Source organism: Macrobrachium rosenbergii, chromosome 41 (genome assembly GCF_040412425.1).
Source record: "Macrobrachium rosenbergii isolate ZJJX-2024 chromosome 41, ASM4041242v1, whole genome shotgun sequence".
Taxonomy (NCBI): Eukaryota; Metazoa; Arthropoda; class Malacostraca; order Decapoda; family Palaemonidae; genus Macrobrachium; species Macrobrachium rosenbergii.
Genome location: NC_089781.1, coordinates 80,711,866 through 80,723,941, shown reverse-complemented (window position 1 = coordinate 80,723,941; position 12,076 = coordinate 80,711,866). Strand labels below are relative to the sequence as shown.

At 45.1% G+C, this 12,076-nt stretch overlaps 1 pseudogene; it reads left to right on the top strand.

Moving 5' to 3' along the window:
• Positions 1–12,076, top strand: part of LOC136826917 (GDP-L-fucose synthase-like) — a 166,613-nt pseudogene that overhangs the window by 21,587 nt on the left and 132,950 nt on the right.

The following is a 12,076-nucleotide window of genomic DNA, read 5'->3' as shown; positions in this document are numbered from 1 at the left end:
AACTGGCAACCTGATCTAACTATATTTATTATCTGTCCTCTTTTTTTAGATAACTTTTAGCCTTAATTGACAGGATTACATGGGTCTTAGGTAAAGCAAGGCTAGATAAATCCAAGATATTACAAATTAACTTAATTAGCCAAATGACCCACGTAACATTATGTATATTATGTATGTTTTACAGAAAAGATTATATATACAATTTATATATTTTTTATATTTCTTTAAATTTATTTATTTGACTTTGTAATTTCCCATTTAACTTTATTGCAGTATCAGTAACCTAGAGGTTGTGATGCCAGTTTTAAAAGCCACAAATCAATTAATCAATCATGCCAATTGTCAAGATGCATAGTGAAAGGTTTGAGAGATTTGAGTTTTTGTATAAGGAAGAGATCATTTTCTGAAATTTTTTTAACATACAGTACAGCTGAAAGGTGGGTATAAGTGAGGAGCTTTGTGGATGCAAATTCCCCTCATAAAATGACCTTTGAAACACTTCATCAGTGCAGCCCTCAATCAGGCAGGACCCTGAACCTTGTGTTAGCTTAGAATATATCCTTTAATTGGATGCATTATAACATGGTTACTTGTAAGTTTTGCTGGCAGGTAACATGTTCTGAAGCTAACTGAGCTAGCTCAGCCACTACCAAACCAAAGCTAACCGTAAGGGAAAATAGATAACCAGTAAAACTAGATGCATCACCAGACAGTAGTTCTGATGGGCAAATTCAGTCATACCTCGGTAAACCGGATTTGTTGTAGAAGTCTGTCTTTTAACCAAATTGCCTTTAAACTGAGAGGATTTGTCCTGCAAGAAATAATGGGAATGGGATTAATCCATTTCAGACCTCAAATACAGCAGATAAAGGATTTTAAGTCAAATTTAACCAACCAAGCATACAAAAATTTATTTAGAAAAAACAAAGTAAATAGATGCCAATTTGTTGTAATTTATCCTGTCACTGAGAGAGCTGATGACCTATATGGAAGGTGGTAAGGATGGTGAAGAGGAAGAGAGATGTTATTTTTTGGAAGGGGAATCCCCTTCCATAAAAACAGCAGGCAGCTGTGCTTCTGGGATTGTTTCTCTTTTAATTGCTGTCATCTTGAGATTCACTGGGTTTCTTTCTCACTGAAAACCTGTCATGATGTGTGTTTTTGCCTGTTTTGTAAAATGTTTTTAAAGTGAGAGATAGCATTGTCATTCAGCAGGTTTATAACGTGGTTTGTTAGTTTGTCAGGGTGATATTTTCAAGGAAATTTTCATTTCCTTCCATGTTTGACACATTTAATTTATTATTGAACTAGTGGACATCTGTCCCTCCTCTTCCTCTAAAGACAATTTCTCAGCTGTTGTCTGTTGCTGCTCCCTTGAAGGTCTGCAGCATTTCTTTTGGTGAGCTCTACCTTGTGCTCCTTCACATCATCACCACTTACCTGCCAGCCCATGGACTTGCTCAAAGACACAATATCCTCCACAACAGGCTCAGCCTTGCTGGCACTCTAGGCTTCTTAGGAGTTATGATGACTTAAGTACTTATTAGACTCAGTTTTCAAATCTGAAAAAACACACTCACACACAGTTTAGCACAGATGTGCACTGAGCAAGACCCACACATAAGCATAACCCTTTCCTTTGTTCAGCTGAGAACTGCACACACACACACACAGTCTGTTAATGGAGCAGATTTTTTCCTCAGACAAATTGTCCTTCATCTGAATTGTCTCTTAAGAGAGGTGTCCGTAAACCGAGGTACGACTGTAAAGATAATTGCAGTACAGTACATGTATTAATGAGTTATATGAGTAATGCTGATTATGTGAGATATTTAGTTGTTGATGTTTGAGGGCATAGGAATTGGCCATTTCCAGGGCACGGGCCTTCATTCTTGTTGTTAACTATCTATGCATTTACCTAGATTCTGAGGTTGATGTGAGCTCTATGCCTGTTTGTAATGACACATTTGATTGGCATGCTAAGGATTTAGCAAGTTGGTGTGGCTAGGAGACTTGTTGCATGGGACAAGGCTATTTATTATGGATTGGGTCTGTATGAAAAAAGTGCTTTAATATGTCAAATCAGTGGACAGTAAACCCCCCGTATTCGCATTCTCACGATTTGCGGACTCACGTATTCGCAGATTTCTCTGTGGAATGTATCTATCCATTATTCTCAGAAAATTCACCCATTCACAGTATTTTTCACTGAGAAATATTCACTAATTACTGTATTTTCATATCATTTTCATGACTAAATGCACTTTTTGTGATAAAACTATTAAAATACTCAGGTATAAGCATTTTTAGAGGGTTTTTCTTGTGTTTAAACTATCAAAATAGGCAGTTCTAAGTGTTTTTAGAGGGTTTTAAGTATTCACAGATTTTAGCTATTTGCAGGGGGGTGTGGTACACACCTCCCGCGAATACGGGGGCAGTTTACTGTATTCCTTCACATTTGTCATGTACATTATTGATTATTTTCAGTTTGGTTGGCCATAGATAGCACCACCACAGAATCATTTATCCTCACTGTACACAGTTGGTTCCAAAGATAAAGATACAAATGGTAAGTAATACTAGAGTCATTGGTGTCTCCATTGTAATACAGTTAAGATGTAAATAAAATACAGTATATATTAAGGTGTTCATATAATATCCAAACCATTGCTTTTATTGTTTATAATACACTCCAATTGCATAAACAAAATGCCATTGACTGTTAAGCTTCTACATAAAATTATTTTTTTAAATGAAAAAAAGAGGAGGTAGCCATGAAATTAATAACAAAAAGTGGCAAAAATAAAATACATAAGCATAGCAGCTAGTCCTAAATTTAAGGTCATAAGCATTGATTGTATACAGTGCTGACAAATAGATAATTCCATAGTTTTGCAGTGAAGGGATTGAAATAAAACTGCCAAGGTAATGGTTGAGGAGTAATGCTGGCAACCTATGCAAGTAGGCAATATTCATTGGCAATTTGTGGTACTCAATTTTGATGTTACCTTATCTGTTGATATGGTATACCTTTATAAGGTTTGTTAAATGTTGAAAACTTTCAAGAAGTGTAACCAGTTCTGAGTGGTTTATGCAGTGATTATTAATTTTTTTTTTTTGATGGAATAATTTACTAGTAGTTCTGGTTTATTGAGTTTCTTTTCATGCCAAGTTGATTGCCCTTAGTAATTTGGTCTAGAACCCGTATAGGACAGGCACCTACTCATACTTATTTTTGCATCAGGAGAGAGCAAAGACAATAGCCTATCTTCTCATTAAATGTTTTGGGGATCTAACTGCCTGATAACCTCTAAAATAGACAAGAAAGTCCTTGTATTAAAGCACACACCTAAATTTCTGGGCTTTGACCTGTGTCACCCAGTGAAATTACCATCTAGCACACATTTCTAGGTAAATTCATTGCTAAACATACCAGAGAAAAGCTAAATGCAATGCTGGGGTTACTACCCCCAGTGCGAGCTCCATAAAATGGAGTCGTGTATAGGAAAGGGTGAGTGTTGTCACTACCACAGGCCTCTGCCCTGTAGATATTCCCAATCTCAAAATCCCCCAGAGCGAGGTGCCATTACAACGCCACTACCAGCAACTCAGCCGCCATATTGTCATTCCATTTTAGCACGCGTCAGCGCCTTGTTGTTGTTATCAACGGTGTGCTTCATTTGCCTTTTTTTGTGCGATATTATGACTTCCGTCCAGGAATTTTCTTCACCTAAGTTGAGTACCATCTCCCTTTTGTTTTTAGGCGGCTGAGGCTCTTTATTTACCTTCTAATTCAATAATTAGGGGGTTGAATATGACGCCGGTCTCGGCCGCCTTGCTCCCGACCTCACGTGACCTTCAGTCTTTGTGTGGTTTACGGTGGGACTTTGCCCCCCCTTTTATATGATAATATGTTTTTATGTGTGTTTTTACATAATTTCATATTCACTCCTCGTCAGAGTTAGTTTTTTTTTTTTTTGAATTACCCCTTCCCTGGGGAGGCGTGGGTCCTCTCCTCTCTTAGGCTATGAGATTTCCCCCTCTCGCCTTTGTGATCATAATTCCATTTTATCCTTGGACCCACTCCTCCTCCAGCTCTCAGGTATATTCTCTGGGATGGTACAGTTATGCTATTTATTTTCACTAATTTATATGTTAACGGATGACATTGATATTTTTGGATTAATTTGTTTACGCTTGATCTTAAGGGTCGGCCATTTTACCATCCGCGTCTCATATCGCGATTGGTTTGGACCGCCCTTCTACATGTGTCTTTTATTATTTAAGTTCTGTTTTCATGTATGCGATGTACGTTATTTTATACATTATGTGGTTAACTTTTAGTGTTGCCTTAGTCTGATAGTACCCGTGTTTGTCCTCCTGGGCTAGCCTTCTTGGCCACTGATCGGCTTCAGTAGGTTAGCCTAGGAAGTTAGGCTACCTTACGGCTCTTTGCTCCCTCCCCTAAGCTTGGAGGGAGGTTTGGGTGAGTAGGAGAGTTTCACGTTCTGTACCTTCCCGATGATGTCATCTGGTTCGGATGGGTGTTATTAGGCCTATGTTTTCCCCCTCCCCCTATTTCGGCCTTCCCGATTGGACTCTTGAGTCCTAGTAAGGTTAGGCTAGAATAGCGAGGGTCTTCTTATTCGTAGCCTACTCCTGTCCGAGCCGTCAGTGTCTGGGCAGGCATTCTAGCTTCGTGGGTTCCCCCTCTCCTACCACCCCCCTCCCCCCTCCCCTCCTCCCCCTTCCACCCTTGGCTGTCTTCGTGTACATCGTGAAGCGTGCCTGGGGTCGGGTGCTCTGAGCCCTACCCCCCGCCTGTTTTCCACGTCGCTAGCCTAACATTCCTTACCCCTTCCTTTGCATTGAGTGGTTCTCCCTAGTTCTCCCTTATCCAGGGTCGCCAATCTCTGTTGATCGGCACCCCGTGGGGAGTTCTTTTGGTGTCTGGGGGTGCTTCCCCACTCCCTGGCCACCACTAATTCATTACCACCTCTTTGCATCCTTTTAGCTTATGGAGTGTATCCTAGTATTCTCCCCCCCTTTGGTTGTCGTTCTCCCATGATCGACGCCTCGTGGGGGTTTGCTATCGGCGTCCGGGGGGTGCCCTCCCACTCTCTGGCCGCTGCTATAGGTTCTTTCCATTTGCCTATCCCCTACCCTTCCCTAGCATCAGCGCGTGACCGAGTTTCTCCCTGCCCAGGGTTGTCGTTCTCTTTAGTCCGTCACCCCGTGGAGAGTTAATACGGTATCCAATTAGTGTTATCCACCTGACTGGCCTCCGTCTCGGTGTCCGCTCTTCTGCTAGCTATTGTTGTCCTTGTTTTGTTACCTGTTCTATACAACTAGAACATCGACCATATTCCCTGGGTATCTATCTTGACTTTGGCCAGATCTTACTTCCGCCGTGTTGTCGGGTCTCCCGTTACCCTCTCGTTATTGTAACCACTCCGGTGGGTATGGTGTGTGGTTGGACGGCGCTCACCCCGCCTCCTCCGCCGCCACCATAAGTATGGTGTAACTCGATTCCCCCGGCACCAAGCAGAATTTTATAACCAATGTATCATATCTGTTGTTTTTTGGCAAACACTAGGGTTAACCATTTTGTGCTGTGTATTACTTTACCTCTACCGGACCGTGTCCGGGGGTATTGGTAAATCTGCTATTTTGTTTATGACGCATGTTCACACTTTGGACCTTCTAGTAACTCCAGATTTACTCCAGCGGTCCCTATCGTTTTACGCATGTATGTTAGATATACCCCCTTATTGCCGGGATCTCTCCGGCGGGGTCTGACCGGACCATTGCATGCTCCGTCAGTCATTTTAAATTAAGGCTCAGCTCCGGCACCCTACTCCGGCGTGCCTTATTAGCATACTCATGTATCATCTTTCCATTTATAGATGGTACGTTGTCAGGAGCAGGGGTGCACGGCGGTCCTGCAACAGGCTTGTGGACACGAAGTGTGTCGGTCCCACTCCGGCTGCGCAGTTCGAGTCGGAGACCTGATCGTCTGGCACCCCGACGGATGTGAGGTGTGCTACGCTCTCTACGAGCAAGTGTTGGATGAGGCGGTAAGCTACATGTCCCCTAACCATTGTTCTTTCTTGAGTTTATGACTTTTATTGATATATTTATGATAATTGGAGATTTCGTTAGTTAGCAATCTCCTTCTTTCAGGCTGACCACAGCTCCCGCAACTCTTCGCTATTAACCCTCAAGACCTGGGTCAGTGGCTTTGGGAGGAACGTCGGGTCGGGGAAGCCCTACGTTCTGTCTCAGGATATCTGTAGTATCCTCTACCCCGGCGCCTGGGTCTCAGCGTCCGTCCCGGCGGAAGTAGCCGCCCCCTTGATTGCTGGGATCCGGGAGATGACGGAACCCTCCCACGAAGAAGCGGCCATTTGTGGAGAGGTAGCGGAGGAGGTTGCGGCGATCAACCTCAACCTGGAGCCTATGAACGTTGATCCGGACCACCAACTTGCAGGTAAGGGGGTAAGTGAGGCAGAAAGTTCTGATCCTCTTTTCAGCTCTCCTTCCTCTTCCGTTTCTTCCTTTAGAGGGTTTGGAAAATCCTCTTACCTTGAGGACAGGTCAAGGTCTACTGTCCCCAAGGTAAATTCTGTGAAAACAAAGACCTTGTCTAAATCCTTCAAACCCCAGAAGTCTTGCTCCGGGGCTCCCTCGAAGTCGTCACGGGCCCCTAGCCCCGTGCCGTCTACGAGCAAGGCCCCCCCCTCCGGAAAGGGATCGAGATCCAAGCAGAGTAAGGCAAGTCCCCCTCGTCCTTCCTTTGACCCAGAGTCGTCTGCTGAACTTCTTATGGAGAAGTTCGACAAGATGGTGGAAGAGAAGTTGACCGAACTCTCCTCCCAGTTGTCTTCCGACCTGAAGTCATCAAACGCCTCTGTTAAATCCCTAGCAGAGAAGGTGAAAAACCAGAGAGCTTGATCTCGGGGTTTATGCGCGCCGGGGCAGTCGCTCAGCCCTTGGCTGTTCCGGACGCTTCCGGTCTTCCCCTTCGATAAAGGGAAACCCTTGGCGCCTGGCTCTTTATGCTCCTCAGCATGAAGATACCCCTTTACCATGGAAGGTCTGGGTACTCGCAGGTTGGAGGAACTAGAGTTCTTCCCACCTGGCTTACTGCCCCCCTTCCCAGGTTATGCCAGGCTTACCGAGGAAGCCTGGATAAGATCGGACAAGGTCCCGAAAGAAACCGTCATCTTTCCAAGGGACCAGGCTCAATCCACCCTGTTGCGCACCCTTACAGAGTGGCAAGCCAAGAACACGAAACTTACCCCTGTCAAGGGTTCGTTTACGATGTTCTCGGTGGGAGATACTATCCCCACCCCCTGCACGACTAAGGTAGCCCTGCTTACCAGTCAGGCAGGCATTGAGGGCAAGCCCCTTCCACAACTCCGGGAGACAGATCCCACCTCTCTAGTCTTCCCGGAGATTCTGATTTTTGGAAGGGAGCTCCGGCCACTTTTACAGTGGGTAGGCTCAACCCTGACTGCGCTTCTGCCCTCTTCAGCGAGCAGCTTCCGAAAATCCCGGATTCTCTCCTGAAGGCCGAAGCTGAGACCAAGGGCAGGTTGTTGGTCCTTACATTCCCTGACTTTGGCGGAGGCAACTTCGGTTGTCTATAACGAAGAAGCTCTCTTTCAGGTCCTTACTAAATCCCTACTGGCGGGGTTCCAGCAGGACCTATATGATTTCATAGTGGCTCGGATGAACTGCCGGAAACACATCTTTACGGCAGCCTCTATTCGGCACGAGCCCAATAGGCTCATGAAGAGCTCCATCTGGGGGGCTAATCTCTTCCCCCCAGGAAGAGGTAGATGCAGTCCTGACGGAAGCTACCAGGGCTAACCAAAGCCTCCGCTCCCGCTGGGGTCTCCCCTACAAGCGGAAGTTAACGGAGTCCGCCGGACCTCATCCCAGACCCGGGAAGAGGTTCAAGAAATTCAAAAGGCCTCCTACCCAGACGGTGCTGCAGGCTGTTCCGGTCTCTCCAGCCGGCCAGCCTTCAACCTCTAAGGCTCAGCCTCAACCACAGTATGTGCTGGTTCAACCAGCCCAGCACACGCTCGCCTCCCCTACATACGTAACGTCTCCGGCTTTCAATGCTTCATACGAAAGTCATGGGGCATTTCGGGCATTTAACCGAAACGCCAGGGGAAGCAGAGCCAGAGGCTCCTTTAGAGGCAAGTCAGCATCTCGCTCCATCTCCCGAGGGAGAGGAGGCCGAGGTAGCAGAGGAGGCAGATCATCTCCGCCCAGTGAGACTCCTCAGGTAGGGGAGGCTGTATCATTTTTGGGACCAATGGACCTTCAGTCCGTGGGCCCACAGCATAGTCTCCAAGGGCCTGGGTTGGAGCTGGAGCAGAGGCCCTCCTCCACTAGTCAGGTTCCATCAATCACCATCCAAAGCCCTCCAGGACTTCGTGAAGGACCTACTACAAAAGAGGGCTATAAAGAAAGCGAGGCACTGGAAGTTTCAGGGCAGACTGTTCAGCGTTCCGAAGAAAGGCTCCAGTCAGCGAAGGGTAACCCTAGACTTGTCTCGTCTCAATTTATACATTCAATGCGACAAATTTCGCATGCTCACAATCTCGCAGGTTCAGACCCTACTTCCCTGTGGAGCCGTAACCACCTCTATAGATCTTTCAGACGCCTATTATCACGTCCCGGTTGCGAGAAGGTTCTCTCCTTATCTGGGGTTCAGACTAGGAAAGCAAGCGTACTCGTTCAGAGTCATGCCATTCGGGCTCAACATAGCCCCCAGAATTTTCACGAAACTGGCAGATACAGTAGTTCAACAACTACGGTCTCAAGGGATCATGCTAGCCGCATACCTGGACGATTGGATAATTTGGGCACCCAACGCCAGCGAATGTCAGAAAGCAACAACCATAGTAATCGGTTTTCTGGAATCTCTGGGCTTCCAAATAAACAGGGAGAAGTCCCGCCTAGTTCCGGAGAGCCGCTTTCAGTGGTTGGGAATCCAGTGGGACCTACACTCACACAAGCTGTCTCTTCCGCCAGCCAAGTGGAAAGAAATAGCCAAAGCAACCAGGCAATTCCTCTTGAACAGGAAAGCTTCCCGCCGTACCCAAGAAAGGGTCTTAGGTTCCCTTCAGTTTGCTTCACTAACGGATCTACTCCTGAAAGCCAAACTGAAAGACATAAACAGGGTATGGCGGAGACGTGCCAACATCAGATTCAGAGACAAGGTGTCTCTAATTCCGCAAGTACTGAGGAAGCGACTCCGGCCCTGGACAACAGTCAAGTGCTTATCAAAGTCAGTAACACTCCAGTTCCCCCCTCCGGCATTAGTGATTCACACGGATGCTTCTCTGAGTGGGTGGGGAGGATACTCTCAACACAAAAAAGTGCAGGGAACATGGTCCACTATGTTCCGCCAGTTCCATATCAATATTCTCGAAGCAATGGCAGTCTTTCTAACCTTAAAGAAACTGTGTCCAACCAGACTAATCCATATAAGGCTGGTCTTGGACAGTGCGGTAGTGGTGCATTGTATAAACGGGAGGTTCCAAGTCGAGCTGGATCAACCAAGTAATGATAGCAATATTCTCCCTAGCAAACAAGCACCAGTGGCATTTGTCAGCTACCCATCTGGCAGGAGTTCAGAATGTCATTGCAGACTCTCTGTCCAGAACAACTCCGCTGGAGTCGGAATGGTCCCTGGACAAAACATCGTTCGAGTGGATTTGCAGTCAGGTCCCAGGTCTCCAGGTAGATCTGTTTGCCACAAAAAGCAACCACAAACTTCCATGTTATGTGGCCCCCAACCTGGACCCTCTGGCTCACTCCACAGATGCGATGTCAGTAGATTGGAACAAGTGGCAGAGGATCTACCTGTTTCCTCCAGTAAACTTGTTGATGAAAGTCTTACACAAGCTCAGGACATTCAAAGGTCAAGTGGCTCTGGTAGCGCCCAACTGGCCGAAGAGCAACTGGTTTCCTCTTCTTCTAGAACTGAAGCTCCGGTGCATACAGATCCCCAGACCAAAATTGACACAAATAGTACAAACTCGGACTGTGTCAGCTTCCTCAAGAGTCCAAGATGCCCTAGCTTTGTGGATTTCATGAAATTTGCAGCTCAGAAAGAGGCTAATATTGATCCCGTTAATACAATGTTCTTAGAATCAGACGAAAGGGAATCTACCCTCAGACAATATGACTCAGCAGTCAAGAAATTAGCACTGTTCCTGAAAGAATCTGAAGCTACAGAAATCACCACGAACCTTGCAATCTCGTTCTTCAGGTCATTGTTCGAAAAAGGTCTTGCCTCTAGTACCATTACTACAGCCAAATTAGCTTTAAGAAAGATATTTTTACATGGCTTTAATATTAACTTAACTGATTCTTATTTTTCATCAATTCCTAGAGCATGCGCTCGTTTGAGACCAGCAACCCGTCCACACACGGTTTCCTGGTTCTTAAATGACATTCTTAAATTAGTATCAGATACTGATAATCAGAATTGTTCATTCTTAAGTCTGTTAAGGAAGACCTTATTCTTAATTAGTTTAGCTTCAGGTGCTAGAATTTCTGAATTGTCAGCTCTATCCAGAGAACTGAACCATGTTGATTTCCTCCCGTCAGGAGAAGTTCTGTTAGCCCCAGATCTCAAGTTTCTCGCTAAAAATGAAGATCCGCGAGATAGGTGGTCCCCATGGAAGGTTGTCCCCCTTCCACAAGACCTGTCATTGTGCCCAGTCTCTACCTTAAAGGCTTATTTAGACGGAACCTCTAATATAACTTCAGGCCCCCTTTTTGTGAGAGAAAGTGGAGGAACTATTTCTCTGAAGGCCATCAGACAACAAATCTTGTACTTTATTAAACAAGCTAACCCAGATTCAGTTCCTAAGGTCCATGATATCAGGGCGGTGGCCACCTCCACTAATTATTTCCATCATATGAATTTTGACGATCTCAAAAAATATACGGGTTGGAAATCACCTTCTGTGTTCAAACGCCACTACCTCAAATCCCTAGAGGCTCTTAAATTTTCCACAGTGGCGGCAGGAAGCATTGTTCCTTCCTCTGACTGATCTCACTATGCATTCCTAACTGTTCTGTCACTCTCTCTCTCGCCTACCTGCCTCGTTTACTCCCCTTACCGTCTTCTCTGGGTCAGGCATGCCTCACAGCCTGACTCCTGACCAAATTGCATATTGGCTATTGTTCCTATTTGTTAGTATTTAAGTCAATTATAACCATGTTCTGATGTTCTGTATATCATGTTTACTTTGGGGCATGGCTCCCCCATCTTGTTATTCTCACGTTATTATAGCGATTTTCGGCTTGGGTAATTAAAACTCACTTTTACTAATTGTTTTATTTCTTCCCAGCACAGTAGTTTTCCAAGAGCTTCACCAAGCTGGTATGTTTAAGTTCTCTGTTATAATTTCACTGGGTGACACAGGTCAAAGCCCAGAAAAGAGATTTTGACAAAGGAAAAATCTATTTCTGGGGGAAGACCTGTGTCACCTGGTGACCTGCCACTATTCCTTCTTTCTCCCCCCTGGGTAAAATACCAAGCTTGGGAGGGGTGCTAACCTGGAATGACAATATGGCGGCTGAGTTGTTGGTAGTCAGGGGAGCTGGTGCGGGCGTTGTAACGGCACCTCGCTCTGGGGGATTTTGAGATTGGGAATATCTACAGGTCAGAGGCTTGTGGTAGTGACAACACTCACCCTTTCCTATACACAACTCCATTTTATGGAGCTCGCACTGGGGGTAGTAACCCCAGCATTGCATTTAGCTTTTCTCTGGTATGTTTAGCAATGAATTTACCTAGAAATGTGTGCTAGATGGTAATTTCACCGGGTGACACAGGTCTTCCCTAGAAATAGATTTTTCCTTTGTCAAAATCCCCTTTTTCAAGATATTCCATAGCCAACATGCATAACCTATAAAACTATTCCATATCATTTCTTTCATAACCAAACTTATACTTAACACTTATCTGTCGTTAAAAAAATTTATCTGAAAAGTTTAGCACTTCAAAAAAGGTGGCTTATCTTAAAACCATTATGATAAA